Source organism: Rhipicephalus sanguineus, chromosome 4, assembly GCF_013339695.2.
Source record: "Rhipicephalus sanguineus isolate Rsan-2018 chromosome 4, BIME_Rsan_1.4, whole genome shotgun sequence".
NCBI lineage: Eukaryota > Metazoa > Arthropoda > Arachnida > Ixodida > Ixodidae > Rhipicephalus > Rhipicephalus sanguineus.
The window spans coordinates 97,300,960-97,320,511 of NC_051179.1; positions in this window are offsets into that span (position 1 = coordinate 97,300,960).

Below are 19,552 nucleotides of genomic sequence, written 5' to 3' on the forward strand. Positions count from 1 at the left end.
AGTCTATTTTTGGTGTGCTTGTATTCAACAATAGCTGTTCAGCAGACAACTCCGGACATGGCTTACGCAACCAACCATTTAATAGACGGTACCTGATACATACATTTACACTTCAGATTTTTTTTTCCTTGGCATTATGAAATCTAAGTGTACTGTGTGTTGTAGGGTCAAAGATTTGCGCCACCAAACGCACACATAGTTGGCAATGCACAGTGTCAATCCGACTACGTTCTACTGGCCAACAGTAGACCAGTTAAAGCCGTATAGTATCTGGAATGATTGGGAATGTTGTTGACCTCTAATAAGACGCTCTGCCTTGACTGGTAAAGCGGAATTCATGTTTACCTCCGGCCGATAAGTAGAGGCGAAAGACACACAGGCTTGGTACATCGCAGCTGCTTTCTGCCACGAAAGTTGATTGGAAGGTGGTACTTCCGAACCAATGAGGATTGCTCGCGTGGCTATAGCTATCCCATTTTGAACCTGTGAAAACAACCAAAAAGAAATTTTGTGTTACGGTATGTGGAAAATTTATACTGAAACGCAAGATATGCGCACCTTTCCTCCCGTGAGCGTTAAGATATCGTTAAGCAGAGGGGCCAGTGGCTGCTACCTATTAGTTAACACACGTAACTAGGAGACGTTGAGGATATCAGCCGTGTCATCCGCGATTAGCTCCCCCAATGCACCCATTGCCGTAACTAATCGCGGATGCCAGGGCTAATAGCATCAACACCACGCCGTGTGACGGTAGGTGGCGGCGCAACAGTGCAGCTTTCCATCGCTCCGCCACGCAGTGCAGATCCCGCAAAATTTTGCGGCCGACAGCACACATGTCAGTATAACAGTGACGTTTAGGATGGTTCGGGCACTTTTTTGTGTGCAGTGGCATAGAAAACAGACAGAGTCGTTTTTAAACGTTGATGCACAAAAATGAAAAGATGTTAAAAAGAAATCCGTGCTGTGGCTGTCGTCGGATTGTCCACCACAGCGCACGAAGAAAAAAGTCCGCGCATATCCACTTAGTGAAGAATGATTAGTGGGCGAAGCACTGGGGATTGTTCGGTAACCGTGAATCTTCCGTGATTTTGCCCACTCGCGCATATAAATGAGTGACAACGCGTGTGTACAGTTAATACAATGTGTTTTATTGTCATAACTCGTGTGTCGTGTTGAGTTGTGGATTCCGTTCTGCCTTCCTTTTATTACTGCTTTGTGGTCCGTGAAATCTAGAGCCAATGGTTCTTCGACCGGGTCTAGCCTGAAGTTGGCAAAGACGAGGTTTATGCACGTTCCCCTTGTGGTTGTTGGTTGTTTGCAGTCATACGAAATGCATCGTAGAACATATGGAGACTTCATATACGGCAAAAGCCAGTCGTTGTCCGCGATGTAAACGATAAAGTCTCCGACAAGTACGAAGGGGTTCATCTTCTAGTTTGTTTCGTAATCACACATGGCTAGATCGATGCACTTTTCTACGTTGCCTCGGGAGAGATTCGGGACCAAGCACATTGTAATGACGACGTTTCCGTCAGATAGTTTTATTGCAACGTGTTCGCCGTTGTGAGATTGCCTCGTTATTGGTAGGTCGAGATCCACCGCGGTCTCTGGCAATTTCACGTCCATCCCAACAGCACCCGCCGGGCGTTCTGCTTCTTCTGTGCAGACGGCCGGGCAATTGTACCCCAGCGTCCTCTCCTAAATTTTCACTCCAGTGGGCATTGTATTGCCATATGCTTGATGCATGGGCGCTTAATGTGGGTATTTTTATGGTGTTTTGATCTTTTTATTTTCTGACAGAAATACAATGTGAGGTATGGAACGCATGTCTACGAAGTGAGTGATGACGAGTGGGCAAAGCTTGGTCCTAACATCCATAATGTATACAAAGCTCGGTTCTAAGTTCGATCGACGAAAAAGCTCGGTTCTAAAGTCCATAATGTGTACGTTGAAGTCGCCGTCTATTATAAAGGGTTTGTGCTTGTAGGTGTTTTATATTGTTTCGTCACAATTATGATGGTTGTTCGTCTATTGTGAACCATTGTTATTTAGATACACATATATGTTTCGACTATAGCAACGGTTTTCTAGCCACCATGACGGCGGACAGTGAGCGTCGACTACAAAGCTAGGTCCTAATATCCATGTCTACGTTGAAATCGCCGACTAGTATATAGTGTTTGTGCTTGTAGGCGTTTTATATTGTTCTGTCCCAATTATGATTGATATTAGTCGATTGTTAAACCTTTTTGAGGGGATTTTACAAGGTGATGTGCCGTGAGAACGGACACCACACAACGAACAAGCCTAGACCCTAAGGTGCTTCGCCCATAAAAAACTTGTGGCACGATTCCCATGCTCTGAGGCTCCCGTTCTTGAGCAGTGGTTGCGGCGTCTCGCAGATGTCCGGACCCGCGCGGCCTCCGACTCCCGCCTCGGACCATTCACCACCCAGGGGTGCTATGGGGTGCGCCCGAGTTTGGCGAAACTCGGAATCTTCCCGAGCTCTGGCGACACCCCTTTTTGAACGAGCCAACAATACGAAACGGTCAAATACAGCCATCAGCGCGCGCTACGTTCCATTGGTTACGATGGAAAGCAGCGTCACGTTAAGGGTGGTCGACAAAGTTGGGAGTGTCTTCAAACCAGACGCATCTGCTATCATGTGTTTCTCCGTCCACTGAGTGCAGAAAAGTGCACCCATGCAAGCACGGTGTCAGAAAGCTTTACTCACGACATTCCTTAGAGGTACGGGCTGTTTAAATTCGTTTTCAACGTTTAATGCCTGCACTAATTACTTTTAGAATAATCGGTACCGTGGCTTCCGATATTACATCCAGCCGAACATCTTTCAACAGCGCGCAGCTTGAGCTAATCGCCGAGGCCACGGGTATAATGATCATGGTCAGCCTGTACCTCCCAGCGCGTTGCTCGGCCATCGCGCGCCCTATGCACCTCTTCATCACCTGCTCACTCCCTGAGCTAATTAGCTAGGTGGCATATCTAGCTAATGAAGTCAGGACATGCGTTGACGAAATTAAGCCATGTCGTGCTAAGGCCGAGGTAATTTAGCCACACCTTACTAAGACTATGCAAGGAAGCCGTGCCAAGCTATGACCGAGCTGATCAAGCTCATGCCAATCAATACCATGATAATTAGAAGCTCGCTAATTAACATCACGCTAATTAGGACTTTATTCATTAAGCTCGAGTTAATTGGAAGCGTGATGATGCAGATTGTGCTAATTACCTATATTTTAATTAGAATCATTCTAATTATGCCTGAAGTCAATGTCCTGTTAATTAAAACTATCCTAATTCAGACAATCACTCGATATCGCGTTAATTAGCACTACAGTAAATAAGCACTAGCTAATATATAATCCATCCAAATTCAGACCGAGCTGACGCGGTCTTCCCTACGAAGCAGACCGAGCCGACTCAGTAGATGTTGAGCCACGTAAAAGGCTGAAAGAAGCTAGGTGATCACAAGCTCCTCTGATGGCTCCAGCCTTGCACAAGTAGCGCAAGCTCACAAAGATATTTCATATGTAAACACGCGGCTGCTTATCGTCCACCGCATGAAACGCACGACATTCACAACGGCATTGCGACAGTGACGAGTTGAACTGGGGCTTTCTCAGAATCAACGAGTTTGTGCTCTAGTTCGCGTGTCAACCAGTTTGATTGACAGGCCCATGGCGAAGATCGGGTCCGCTGACCTCGTTTGCTATTGCCGAGGAGCATTGCTCACGCCGCAACGCCAGCGAGCGGCACGATTAATATCTGAACTGAATCGCACGGACTATGCGCACGAGCACGAAGAAATAAAGGACATTTCATGACGTCGGTATACGATCTCTCGCACTCAATTTCGCTGCGCTCACGGCGTACCACTCACAGCCGTGTTGCCGCCATGAAGCAAGCGCCCCTTGTGACATAGGCGGCGAGTAATGCTACTCTTTACTTGTTTGTGCGGACATTGTTTCTACCGATTCGTTACTGCAGAAAGATCTTCAGAAGAGTATTGTAGGCAACAGAAACCTGCCCATTTATTTGTCTCTAATATTCGATAGAAGCAGAACGAGCTGCACGAGAGTGCTGCATGTGCACCCTTCTTGCCTTCGAGAATGGAAATTTCCATGCCGCAGGTGGAACGAAAGAACTTGTCCGAAAGAGAAAAAACGCCCACGAACACGCCTGTGGAAGGCGCGATGTTCAGTTGACAAATAGATAGCGCCACAATCACGCTGACGTCACTGCACTGTTGAAATGTTAACCGAACGGCGGCGCTGATTCGGTCGCATGCGGCGCTCCTTTGAAAACTGCCGCAAATGCCGCGCGTGTGTTTGTGATGCCATGCGCGTTCTTGTAGCCGTTTTTATCAGCGCTGCTATCGCGCGCTTCGCCCTGTCTTCCTATCATGACCGCCGTAGTGCGAGCAGTGAACTCGTGTTTCCGAGAAGCTGGGGCCATTCTGCATAGCACCCCAGGCGTGGTGGTTGCACGTCCAGCACAGCACCATCTGTGCCGTGCTGGAATGCTGCTCGACACAGCTGCGGTGCGGCAGCTCAGCAGCCGGTGTTCCTCGCCTCGGCCTTGACACCATCAGGCGCAGCTAGGGTGCAGTAGCTCAGGGACCAGCGACCCATGTCGAAGCCTGCAACATCGTTTGGTACAGCTCGGCACCGCTCAGTGGTCCTTGATTCAGCCAGTGGCCCGAACACTAGCACCTGGAGCCTCGCAACATCGGCCACATTCCACCTCGCCTGGCTGCGCGGTCTTCCGCACCTTACCACACGCGTCTCGCCCGGCAGAACATCTTGTTCGTCCAGGAGCCCAGGACTGAAGTTCGCCTGCAGCAAACACTGCGACCGAATCCCTTCAACAGCAGAGGAAAATATAGCATCGGCAAAAGGAGATATTTGTCTTGGTCTTCTCAGACAAGAGATGCCAAAAGCAAACGGATATCTCGATGGACAGCCTGCGACGTGCTGAAAGACTGGGGAAGCAATACCGTTGTCGCCAAGCCTTCGCTGGTACCAGAAAAAAATTTCAGCGGTATCTCACGTAGTGTGTACCGTCTGGACGGTTCGTCGAAGCAGCTACTTGAGGCAAAATGTCTCCATAGACTGTCCTTTCTTACGAGGAAGAACGCTGGCACTTTGCTTGGAAAAGCCACTCTATGACGTCGTTCTTAGCAACATCGACGGGTTACTGTTTCCTTCCGATTATACCGCGTCACATGACCTGCATAAGGAGTCATCACCAACAGGGGAGTGTTTTCTATGTACAAGCGGACCAACAGACGTAACGACTTTGAGTGCAGTGACAACAAGAAGAACGAAATAAACTAAGCTACCTGCGGCTGCATCGCACGGACTAGATGCGAACACACAAGTTCTGGAAGAGTTGCGGAGAGAAGATCGTACCGTGGAGAATTGTGCCATTTACCATAAAGAGGGCGACCCCCTAGTAGGCGCTGGAGAGGACCACCCACTTCAGAGTTCCAAGGCTTCGCTACATGGCGCGTGTGCCAGGAAATTCTAAAGAATTCGGACCGATACTTCGCACCATTACTTGCCTATAGAGAGGTGCCTCAGTCGAGTCTCGGCTTTTCGCTTTTCGACTTCGTGTATGGTCGATACATTGGACGCCCAATGTCAATTCTGAAGGAATTATGGACGCGCGGATGCTGGATGCACAAACGAAGACTACATGTAACAATATTATAGAGCTTCCCGATCGTTTATATGAGAAACGTCAAATTGCTCAGGAGCAGCTGCAGCAAACCAAGTTGACACAAATGCAGTACGACGATCGCAAAGCCAAGCCACATCAACTTGGCGTCGGAGACAAGCTGTTATTGCTCCTGCCTTCCGAAACGACAAACTTATTCTAACTTGGAAAAGCCCATTCACTGTATCAGAGAAGTGGAGCGAAATCGACATGGTCGTTGATTTGGGAATCCCAACCAGTTTGTTCCACATCAACGTTCTTAAAATGTATGAGGCGAGGGCGCCATCGACAGACACGGCGGGCCGGGTGTGACACGTAAGTGGCCACGCGTGGAGGACCGTGGAGCCGGGCGAGGCCCAAAGTGGCCGAGGTCTCGAGGCGGCAGGTGCCCGTGTTTGGGCTACTGGCTGAATCAAAGACCTTCGAGCGGTGCCAAGCTGTATCGAGCAATGTTCCAGGCTTGGACGTGGGACGCTGGTGCCTGAGCTACCGCACCCGAGCTGTGCCTGGCGATGTCTTGACTGAGGCGAGGAACGCTGGTTGCTGCGCTGACGCACCCCAGCTCTGTCGAGCAGCATTCCAGCACGGCACAGATGGTGCTACGCTGGACGGGACCCCCACGTGAAACCGCCACGCTTGGGTGGTGAACGGGTCAGAGGCGGGAGTCGGAGGCCGCGCCGGTCCCGGCATCTTCAGGACGCCGCAACCGCTGCCCAATAACCGTGAGCCTCAGAGCACGGGACCCTTGCTAACCGTTTTTTGTTCGTGTGCCGTGGGGAACGTTTCCACGACAGCCACACCACCGATTTCTTTTTACCATCTTTTCATTTTGTATATTAATTGCCAAAAACGACTCCCTGTATGTTATCTGCGCCACTGCACGCTAACGGAGGTGTCCGAACCGTCCTAAACATCAAAATAACTTTCACCTTTCCTATATGTTCGTTCTTCTGCAAAACAGGTTTACGAGTATAGAATATTTCTACAACATTTACTAGTTTTAGATTATTTATAATTGCAGCTTTTCCAAGATCTGTTCTTCAAAAAAATGTGTGGCTAATGTAGCATGCGTTCGAAAAGATTCGTGGTCGTGTCTAAGTCTTCTTAAATACATAATCTCTGCAAAGAGACAAGAATAAAACAACCGCAGAATATTACTTTCGCCTCTAATGAGGAAGGGAACGTTTTTTTCTGGTGCACCTGAATAATAAGCCAATATTGATTATATTATTTTCTTCTCTAGCAGCCTCCTAATCCGTCATGTTGCCGTCAGTTTGAGCGTGACTTAAAAATGAAATATTTCGTTGATACTGCAAAATTTCTTTCGTCCTTTTTTTCACCGAAAATGAAACATTGTAACGCAACTAAATAAGTAACTACACAGATTGGACAGCGGCTAATGTCACTCACGTTTTTGAAAACGTTCTCGTCTCTGAATTTCCCGCAGACGTGTTTGTAGAAATCCTTGCACGGGTCAACGGTATAGTCTATTTGTGACCGTATCCACTGCGCCAAGGAGCGGCAAAGAGGCCCTGTACAGTCATTTTTCTTTGGATGCGTGTACGGAGCAGCATGTCGCTCTTTGGGTGATGTAGTCACTGGAGTATTCCTAGCCAGCGATAACGTCTCCTCCAACAGTCGCATTACCCTGGTCGCAAAAGTATTGCGAACATGAAGGGGCGCCATTGTATCCACCTGGTAGGAAGGGCGAGAAACAAAGTGGTTGATTTACAGGCGATTGCTGGATTTTATGGTGCTCTGACACGCTTATTGCAGTGGGGTGTAGATGTGCTTTAAGTATAACTGCAGGAGTATATGCTCAGCTCTCCTGCCGTCATCTTCGTGAAATTGAAATAATGATTTGTCACTTCAGTGTTGAAGTTAGACGTACGTATAGGTCAAGATGCCGTTTATATGAATCGGTATTGATAATATTGAAGCTCGTTGTCCTCTCGTTTTTCTCAGTGTGCGCGGCCCTTTTTTTTTCATTATTGCTTGGTGTACTCATGACAATGCGGTGCGCAGGCTCTCAGATGCAACCTTCGGTAATGTTGAAGATGACAGCCGCACACGGTAATTGAATTTGGCAGGTAACTGAAAAAGGAAAAATGCCCATGTACATAATTACGTAAGAGATAGAGATCACCATGCGGTAAAATAAAGCTCGGAGTTTGCGACTGGGCATCGCGACCCTCACTTGAAAGCGAGATAGAGATAGGTCACTCGATCACAATGGTGACTTCACGAATGCCACGTAACAGCTGATGTTGGGAGCGCGAATGTAGATCCCTAAGTACAGGGCACCGCAAATATTAGTGCAATACATGCGTGCTTTCCTAGGAAAATTCCGAGTCGTTTTTCGCAACAAAAATAAAGGTTCAGTCGAGGCACATGTCACGGCCGCCACTGTATTGTACCTCAACGTGCGATGAGATCACTGCCCGCAGAAGTTAAAACGAATTGGAATGTTACACGAAGTAAGTAGCAGCTAAATCTTCTGGATCCTACCTTGCGTAACTCTTCAAAATGCTGGTGTAATGGAATGCGACCGCTTCAGAGAGCCAAGCGGTATTCGGGCTTTTGGTCGTCTGAACGCCAAGTGCGCGGTGGGAGGAGAGAACGTACAAGTGTTCACGAACCTTGTACTCATATCTTTCGCGTTTGCGCGCGCACGCTACTCTTTCTGGCGGCGCCCTTTTTGTTAATGTTAGCAGTTGGCGATCGAATGACACCCCCCCCCCACCTTCCCACCGCCGGCCCCCCCTCATCCTCGTTGCCTGAAGAAAGTAGAATGAAGCGACTCCTCTGACCTTGAGGAGCCATCGATGGCTCCTGAAGGGCGAGGGCGGTGCTATCGCATGCACCCTTCGTGCGACGGAGATGGCAGGCTCGTTTCGTCTCTGCTTCAGCCACGTTCGTCCCAGAGCTCTCGCGCTATTACTAGCGTGCTGAACACGCGATGCGCTGGGCAATGATCTTCCTTTGGACTTCATACGGAACATGACGACTATGGCGACGGCAAAAACCCACCTAGAGTATCCATACAATTGATATTGCAATATACCTGGGACCAGATGAAGTAAGCGCGAGGCCGGCAGGGAGCACGAGAAAGCGCGCCTAACGGCTGTGCCAGCACTGCTGGTAACTAGCGCACAGGTGGGCAGCATACTACTCCAGAATATAACAATCACGACCTCTATGACACCAGCAAGAAGCCTTCTACTCCATTTCTCCCCTTGACTTAATTCCCGTCTCTACACTTAGGCCCATCGAATCAATAAATTCCATGCGCAGCGAGTCGTTGTGTAGACTGCTATATGTGCTGGCTCAAGTAGGATAGCGAGAGCTTCATTTTCCAAGCGAAAGTACTGCTGGCATCGCAGTAAGATTACAAAAAATTTTTAAACTAAGCTTCTTGAGAAGTTCTCGAAGAATGATAATTTGATCGCAAACAGGATGTCGATATCGCCGTTGCGACACTATATTAGGTGCGCTGTCACATAGAGAGCAACACAAATACACATTCGCTTATGATAAGGCCATGATGACACTCACCTTGGTGGTTTCTTCGTCTGGTGACGCCTTGGAGAGCATGCACGCGAACAGTAATATGCAGCTCAACAGTCCTAGCCCCACGATGACCAAAGCTACAAGAGACAGGCAGTCCCAATGGCGCTGCTCTCCAGTTTCGTCCACAGGAGAACGGCTCTTTCCAAGCAGGCGTTCTTCCGACTCTTGGTTTATCATTTTCTGCGACAGACACAGATGACCAAAATACAACTCCTGCCAAAAATACAACTCCTGTTCTCGCGCAGTTGAGCCATCGCTAATACCACCTAAAAATTGCCCTTGCTTATTGACTCGTTCCATTAAAAGTACGCGCACGAACGTGGACAAATAAACTGAAGGCAGCAGCATCTGTGTTTGCGGTTATTCGCCTGTGCTTAAGCAAAATGCAAGAATACCATTGCGCGAAACACTGCAAATATTACATGATATACCATAAATACGCCATAAATATTGAAGGCGTCCAAACTTAACATAACTACATTTGTCCTAGATTATGCAGTTTAAACTTTCTTCTTAGAAATGTTAGAACAAATGTAACAGAGGTTACATTCGTCTTGCGAATTGCTGTGACACTAATCTCTGAAAAAGGAAATATTGCTTTCATTATTTGCATGAGAAGTATCTATTTTAACAAGGGACCACCTGTGTAGATGTTCAGCATTTCCTGGGCACTGCATCGAAATATACCCCGAAAGTGCGCAAGAAACCACAAGGTAGATACATTCAACAAAAATGACGTTTGAATAAGCAATTGCTGTATGACTGGCGCCGAATTTACCTTGATATGTCTAATTCGCAGCTATGAAAGCAAGTAAAAGTTTCAACGTTATGTTAGTATTTTGCCGATGCTCTCCAAAGGTGTGATTGATGGCCACCTTGTATGTACTGATACAGCTACAAGTGCCCTCTCGTTGGCCTCAGGAGTTACAACGGATGTTTGATATGCTCATTATTAGGATTATTTAGAACTATTTTTTTGCGCCGTCACTCGCAGCGATTATGTTCCTCGCACACGTCGATCTCAGTTAGCTAGTCGAAAGCCAAGTCACGTTACCTTGCGCCAGTCGGCGTTCAAGAAATGTAAGCGATCAACGCACACGGTGAAAGGCGATGCACCTCCCACCTCCGAAATAAAGCGGTGTGTCCAGCTACCGGTCCAGGAAGAGCAGTGGCATGTTCGCAAAGAGGCGAGAGCGATTCATAGTGATGATAGTGAACCTTTTTTGCACGTGGCACTCGCCGTCTATAGCGAAAAGGCCACGAATCATGCTGTTCATACAATCAGTACTAAATTATTAGAAACTGTGCGTGATACCCACTGTCGAAATGCAGTATTCTTTATATTGTTGTTCGCCGGAGTATCAATCAAGCCGCATGGTGACTATCAGCCACATAACAAGGCATTAAAATATTTAATCGACATACACTGCTAAATAGTATTCGAGAAACCTTGAGCGCCACATTGAATAGCACGATCTGGAAAAACATATCATGGCCCGCCGTTTTCGGCTTTTGGAGAATTCTCGCCGACTGCGTGCTACTAATGTTTCAGTCTCGTTTACGTGCAGTGCTTCGCCTGCTGTAATCGACAATGAGACCCGCTTTAACTGCAACAGAGAGGAAACAATACGTTCATGTGAGTCGTCGGCTGGCTTCCTGGGCACGCTTGGCCGTTGTATGCGCGCTTTAGGCGAAATTTTCCACGCTTACATGGCTTCATGCTATGTAAACGTGTCATGTAAGAGAATCATCTGTCAAGGGCTCTGCCTATATCTAGCGCAATCCAAATAGAGCGCACTTGAGCCGGGGGAAAGAACCCGCGTTACCATCACTCCCCGTGGCTATTGAGGGGGCAGTAGCAGGCGACGCGGTTTATTTCGTAAAATGCGCATACCACTCACAAGCGTGCCCAGGAAGCCAGCCGACGACTCACATAAACGTATTGCTTGCTCTCTCGTGCAGTTAAAGCGGGTCTCATTGTCGAGTACAGCAGGCGAAGCACTGCACGTAAACGAGACAAACGTAATGGCAGCACGCAGTCGGCGAGACTTCTCCAACAGCCGAAAACGGCGGCCATGATATGTTTTTCCAGATCGTGTTATTCAATGTGGCGCTTACATTATAGAGGGGCGTAAGTTTCGAGATTGTTGGCTCATACTCAGACGAATGTGAGCTAAACTAGTGCCCGGGCGAATGTTAAACTGTCCCAAACATGGCGGTCATTGCGCACTTCTGATTCCTGCTGTTGAATTCGGTGATGCCATTACCCGAAATCATAGCCATATCATTTGCGACTGCTAACAGCAAGAAGTCATTGGGTGGCCAGAGAACCGTAAGACTAAAGCTGCAAATATACTTTTTCAAGAATCGAGCAGAAATGCAGAGCGTATATTCCGTTTGAGAATGTATAGCAATTACCAGTTCATTGTGTACACTCTTAGTCAGGTTCCCCTTAAAATGAAGCTTATTACAACGAAAGTAGGTCAAATCGTCATCATCATCATTAGCCTGTCTACACCCACTGCAGGGCAAAGGCCTCTCCCATGTTCTGCCAATCAACCCGGTCCTGTGCTTTCTGCTGTGACGTTATACCTACAAACTTCTTAATCTCATCTACCCACCTAATTTTCTGTCTCCCCCTCGCTCGTTTGCCATCTCTTGGAATCCAGTCAGTTACCCTTAATGACCACCGGTTATCCTGCCGACGTGCTACGTGCCCGGCCCATACCCACTTCTTCCTGGATCTCAACTATGATATCCTTAACCCCCGTTTCTTCCCTGACCCACTCTGCTCTCTTCCTGTCTCTTAACCCATATATGCCTAGTGTCCTATATGTAGGACGCTGAAACTTTTCATTGTAACTCGGCCGATTTTTCTGTAAAAAAGCTAGCGCCACTTGACGTGTGTTTCTGATGCCCGCCCTTCTCACGTGCAAGTCTAGGTGGTTGCCAGGCCACAAATCGCCACGTGCTCGCAGTCACAAAATTGTTGTTCCGCGTGAGTGAAGCCCAGCGCCATGCCGCGAAAAAAATGTAATACAGATTCTCATTGTTCTCGATGCTGCCGATATTTTTGTTGAGTGTTGCTCAGTTATTCGGCGTGCAGTATATTTCGTATGACTGTGATACGCGGGAAAGTTCTTTGTGCTCTGTCAAACATTGATGTCCTACATAGAGGATGCTAGGCAGCTTGGGTGTCGTCGTTGTGTCAATTTGGAACGCGCGTTGCGTCGTGCCCGTTGGGCTTGTAGTAACGTAATGACATGAATAGGAATGTGTAGTACTTTCATCTCTTTATTTTATTTGCAGTCAGGAGATTCCCTGCAGTTCGTTTTACTCAAGAAAAGACCCGCAATCGCTCGACGACATTTTGAACCGTGCGGACGCTGGCGAAGATGTGCCTTCGGTTGTGGCCATTCTTCCACCCGACAATGGCGCTGCGGCAGTGACAGATGACGAAAGCGGCGATGAAGAAGCCACCAGCATGGACCATCTACTGGGAAGCACTCTTCTGGCCGAAGTCGTGGACTCGTGTTCAGAGCCAAGTGACGACGAGGAGGAGCCACCAGCTAAACTGCAGGAACGTCATGTGGGATAAACGTGACTTGAACTCGAGCTTCCCAGTTGGCGATTTGTGTGAGCCGGATTCCGCCGAAGAAACACCACTAACTCCAGTAGAGGCATTTGAAAAATTTTTCGATGATGAGGTAATCAACCTGCTAGTTGAAAACACCAACACCTATGCACAGCAGAAGAATCGGTTGTTGAGCGTAAATGCTGGTGAGATGAAATGTTTTCTCGGCATTTTGCTTCTCAGTGGCTATGTACCTGTTCCACGGCGTCGAATGTTGTAGGAAAACCCACGTGATTCCCACAATGAACTCGTCACGAACTCCGCGAGGTGTGACCGATTTGAAGCCATCTTCACAAACCTGCATGTGGCTGACAACAACAACTTAGTGCAAGAAGGCAAATTCACAAAACTGCGACCAAATTTAGGAGGCGATCACGGAGTCTGCACCAAATTTAGGAGGCGATCACGAGAGCACGCAGTCGCAGGCGGCTAGATAGATAGATAGATAGATAGATAGATAGATAGATAGATAGATAGATAGATAGATAGATAGATAGATAGATAGATAGATAGATAGATAGATAGATAGATAGATAGATAGATAGATAGATATAAATACTCCAAGTTCCTTGGGCTCGCTGAGAAATGCTTCGCATTTATATGTAACAGTTTAGCCGCAAATGCGAGCGAATTAATGCGATAGCAACGAATGGAATGTTATAATGGGTAAGGCTGCGAGCTAACTCCTATAGGATCCGATCTGGCGTATCTCTACAAACCGCTGGCGTGAACAAACACCGTTGCTTCACTGCGACTCAGTGCAGCACGGCGTGTCTCTTCTTTCTTGCAATATTTTTTCACGTGTACTAAATGAACTGTCAGGGATTTCCAACAACCCCAAGCCTCCACGCTTGCCTAGTCAAGCCAGGATCAGGCGCGTGCTGACCAGCTCTGATGTGCCTTAGCCTTGTGCCGATTAGTACATGCTGCAAAAATTTTTAACACGAAGACGTTTCATGCCTCTGTCCCCTAAGATTCCACGAACCTATGTCTGTCACGAAAATACCCCAGAAAAATTTAGATGACAAAGAAAAACAAGGAGAAAAAGTTTCGTTCATTTCAATGACGTGAAAGTGTACCCCACGAGCTTTCCGTCCGCGACGATAGGTGACCGGGTCGGTCCCTGCCGGCGGCAAATTATCTTTTCAACCACACTAATTTCTTCACGTTTACGTCCTGATCACTACAAATAACATCCCCTATACATTATTTTGCTTTCTTGTCTGTTTTTATTGATGTCGTGTCTAGCAAACAAAAGCGAGCCCTTCAGATTTCCCTTCTTATGCTTGTTATTGTAAGAATGAGAATCACAGGGACAGTGCACGCAAATTCCACCTTTGCCGTCACTCTAATATACCCTGCGAATTGATGTACGTTCCTCTCTCGTAGGCCTGGTGGAGAAACTAAGTCCGACGTGTAAGTCCGGGGTGAAGGCCTCGTCAGGAGACATACGAGTCTCCTTTTGCCTTGCCTCGTGGACATATTTCATGTTATGTAACTATGTCCGAAATAAAAATTGAATTGAAAAAAAATTGAATTGGATGTTAGTGCTGTGAGCACGAGAAAAGTACGAAAAGTAACGCGCAACTAGACCTCAAACAACGACAGTTGTAGTGGCTTTGCTTCTATTAAAGCATAGATGAACACCTTGCACTAGTAAAACGCGATGGTTGCGCCCAATATGACGACATCTTGAAACCCTTTGCAACATAGGGATGACTGAACTTAGCCATCGTTGCTCAATTAGGCGCACTTAATTATTTAGTTCCTTCTACGGCGTGTCCGAGTCCTCGCGTATATTTGCAATAGCAAGGCAACATTTCACCTCGTGGGTCGAATTTCTATTGATATTCCAGTAAGACTAGAAATCCAAACAAGGCGTAAGGTCAGGGTAGGATACAGGCTTGAAAAGGTGCACAATCCTTCAAGAGGAGGTGGCACTGAAGCCAGTGTTTAGACACGTGGACTCGTTTTGATCAATGCACTTGTCCACTTGTCGAAACGTTGGCTCCGGCTACACCCCTGTTCAAGAATTTTTCATCACTAAAATTGCAAGAAATTCCAAACAGACCTGTTCTGCCGTTGTCAGAAGAACGTCGTTTGATTAGGTACACGATATAGATGTCAACGTCAATGAGCTATAGGTCACACGTGGTCATATGAACGCCGATACACCACACTAACCGCGCCATAAAGACGTCATTTCTTCTTACGTCTCCACCACTACACCGATTTGGGTGACTGCGTTACTGCTGTGGTTTTCGCTCTAAACACTTTACAACAGGAAGTCACTAGCGACATGCCATTCCGGTTCTTCTACGGGTGGACGTCAAGATTACCATATGAACACCTTCTTGGTAAGACACGCCTCTGGAGGAGCGCCCCTCAATATTGGACTCCAGCAAGACCCTGCCACAGGCTCGCCTCCGAGCTCAGCTAGCCATGCTGCATCGCCAAGTGCAGTACAAGTCTTGTCAGCAAAATCCTCCGACCCATTTCCAACTGGGTGATTTAGCCATGGTTCTGCGGGCACTGCGTTAATCGGCGCTGGAAAAAATGCTTACTCCGGTTTTCTGGCCCTTTCCGCGGGGCGGAAGGTTTAGGTACTATCAAATTACGTTTAGCAGTTATTGCAGATCATGGTGAATATGTCGCAAACGCATTTTCCCTGCTCATGCCTGCCAGATGAAACATTACGTTGCTCGTGGAACGTGCACCGAGCTTCTGCGTTACTCTTGTGCGAACTCGATGGCAGAGGCGACAGCGAGTGCACCGGTGGCAAGGAAGCCCAGAGAATGAAAAATAACACGAGTAGTTGAATCATGGCTCCCGATCGTAGCTATTCATGTGCATGCAAGTCTGTGAGGTTCTCTCCGATACAATATGACCTCAACCGTACGTCCTGAGGGTCCTCGCCGTGATGTCATCTTTGACTGGTCTCTGCTCGGTGAGCAGGTATGCAAATACAAGTATGCAGCACAGCAGTCCTGACAACAGAACGATCAGACTGGTTAGGAGAATGGTTATCCAACGGCGCTTGCAGCCCTCCACACTGTGAACCTGCGTAAGTCGATAATGGTTGAGGAGACAGTCCTGTAACTACTGAGTCACCCGCGTAAACATCAGATACAATGGGTTCCAAAGGTGTGAGTAGTATTTTAGCGGTACTGAGACGTTCGATCGATCCTTATATTAAAAAAAAAACATCTTAGACCGACGAACAATTGAAAAATTTAATGAAGTTACTTTGTGCGAAAGCCACCATGGCGTTTCATATGCCGCTTACTCACTTAAGCTATAGGCTAGGGAATTCAAATGAAAAAAAGTCAGCGAGCTATTCGGCAAGCGGTAATGCCCATGATAGCGTTACTGCTTAAGCGTGCTCGAAGTTTGACGCATTTAAAATAGCCGGATTCATCCCGATCTGAAGCGGGAGAACAAGAATGAACAAAATGACCTCGCACCAAGCACTCGTCAGCGACGGCCACCTGCCATCCATCCATCCATCCATCCATCCATCCATCCATCCATCCATCCATCCATCCATCCATCCATACATCCACCCACCCACTCACCCACCCATCCATCCATCCATCCATCCATCCATCCATCCATCCATCCATCCATCCATCCATCCATCCATCCATCCATCCATCCATCCATCCATCCATCCATCCATCTATCCATCCATGCAGCCATCCATCCATCCAATCCATTCCATCTCATCCCTTCCATCCATCCATCTGCAATATGTGCTCTATGTGGCGCAATACATAAGCCTAATACTTCTCGTACAAACTGTTGTTTAATTTATATGTGTCGGAACATGATGGCAAGTTTGCAACACGCCGTGTAAATGGATAAGTTCGCCGCGGTAAAGCAAAATAATGTTACGCGGTAATATATATATATATATATATATATATATATATATATATATATATATATATATATATTATATATATTGTCAGCTGTTGCCATGTACATAGCAAGTGTTTACGCGGGCGGCGCTGAATACGCACAAGCTTGAAATATCCCTCGAAACCTCGAAAAATATACTTCCGGCATAAGATACCAAGAATCAATAGCTGTGATTGCACAGATGCTAAGTAACTGGCACCTTGGTTCTTCGGACTGCTCCAATATTCGACTTAACTGATGAAATTCACCAACAAGACGTGCAAGGGTGGGACATTACCTACGTTCTCCGAGTGTGTGGTGCAAAACTACCTCGCATTTTTGTGTACAACTGAATTTGCCATCTCGTGTGCTTAAAGAAATACGATTGCGGTTCCGGCGTCTCTCGTAGCATGTGTGTTGTCCCTAGACGTTAGGCTAAGCGAGTGAAAGAGAAAACCTGTCACATTACCATTTTCCAGCAAAGTAGGCATGCACCTTCCAGGAACACAGCCGGTGATATTGTACGCCTAAAAGCAAGGTGCTTGCTCAGTCTGAAAGGAATGAGCGTTTCCAGCTACGGAGGTTCGACCGACACTGTTTGCTTGCTTGCTTGCTCGCTTGTTGTTGTTTTCGTTGTTGTGTCCGTACACATAAGTGATGATGATGATGATGATGCCCTTTATAAATGGCTCACACCCACACATCGATGATACCCACACTAGGAGATTGGCCAAGAAATTTTGATATAAATGTTTAAATATGATGAAATAAAATGTTTAAAGTCGTGGATGACGCCGAGGCGGGTACGCTGAGGCGTGTAAGCGCCATTATCGGGTCGACGTACCGCAGCTGTTTCAATGAGTATCACACTTTAAAATTAGACGTGGTTCACATTTTGTGTACTCTAGTGAGTAGCAGGAAAAAAGAGGCCATTTTTCTCGTTTCACAACCGCTGAGCCCTGATGACCTAATTTGATGCAATGTCTGTAAATCCAATAATATTTGCACCACTGACTCAATTTTTCGTTTTTGGTCTTCTGAGATCCTAGCTATTAAGGAAACACGCACAAAAAAGTATCCGACCAAAATAAAAAATTCAGGGCTGAAAGGGTTAACACAGGGGAGATATCGCCAGACCAGCCCTGTGTGCATAGAGATTCAACGAGTGTATTACTTGAAAATAATGGTTGTCTTCTGTTCCAAAGATTGTCATGTTTATTTAAAATGTCTGCGCACACACACAGTAACATCGCGTGCTTGCCGCTCTGGCGGTGAAACTGAAAAGCCAAGCTACTCAAAGGAAGAAACGGGTTAAAAATAAAAAAAATATAACCTCTGTGACGAGCACTCGCATTGAAGCGATCTGGGAGGCCGTGTAATTTTCCTAAACGCTAGAATATTTCACGCAACCGGTAGGTGCGCTGCGAACCCGAATCAGCCGCAGGGGCCTAGGGAATTGACCTCTCTTATTCTTCTTTACATAGCATTATGGTTGCCTTCCAAACAGCTGCCATAAGGTGCTTACAACTATATCCTACGGCGTTATGATGTGGTTTTTAGTATGCTGAATTGGATATAAAAACCAGCGGGAAAAAAGAACCAAAGAGAAAGAACACGACGGATTAGAAAAGTCGACAGAACGGCAGCAGCAAGCGAACGGCTCTGCGAAAATTGCTGAAAATAGCAGGGTTGCAGAGTCACGCGCGGAGAGCGGTGCGGTACTTGTTATGTAACGCTCGCATCGTATCAAGAGTATCTTCTCTCCTGTCCGACCGTGGCGCCCAAAATGTACGAGTACTTGCATCACGTAGCAAAACTTCCTCATGAAGCATCTATTGCATGCATTGGCTCTAGCAAAAATTGTGAGACAAGTGCTGTTCTACCGCGCTCTTTTATTCCCACATTTTTTTTACCTTGCCGAGTCCAGCAATCTACAGTTACGAACTTCTAAGACATCAAACGTTAGCAGAAATATCTGTCGCTGGTGCCCACAACGCAACGCATCCATACTTTTGAAAAATGAGCATACGTAACTTACGTAGATGTGCTTTACCCGCCATACCAATGAAATATAACAAGATCACGTATCTACGAACGTCTCAGTGAAATTCGTGGAAGCGGAATAAAAACCCTCTGCAGGACAAAATGTACAGCCTGCAAGGGTGATTGTACACATCGGGAAAAATCAAGTTTTGCAAATTGTGATCAGTGGTCGCGGCATGCGAGTGTCATGACATGTGCACTAGTACTAAAGAAAAGATGACAGACGGCGTGCCGCTGCCACCGAAACCGGCATTCCAGGGATGGCGCCTACCTACAAAGGAGATTCTGCGTGAATTATTTTATATGCCCAGCGCTTTACCTAATGCAGCAACACGCAGTGTGTTGTTCAACCGTAGTGTTTGCTCGCGTACGCCATGCTTCATTCTTTTGATTTACAAGCCAACTCGGAAGGAGCTCGTGCATTCTGAAAGCGCGCCCACACCCTCCATTTAACCTTAGGAGTGTCATGGCAACGGCTCTTCGTCATGGCGACTGCCGTAGCAGTTTGCGCCATCCCTTCGTGCGTCGGCAAACAGTGTTATGGCCGCGTAAATCTTGTTTCAGAGAAGTACGGAAGAGAAAACAGAATATTGAAATGTAATTTTTTCTCCGGTCGAAAGCTCCAATGCGCTCGCTCGGTGACGAAGTAACTGCCAAAAAGCCAGT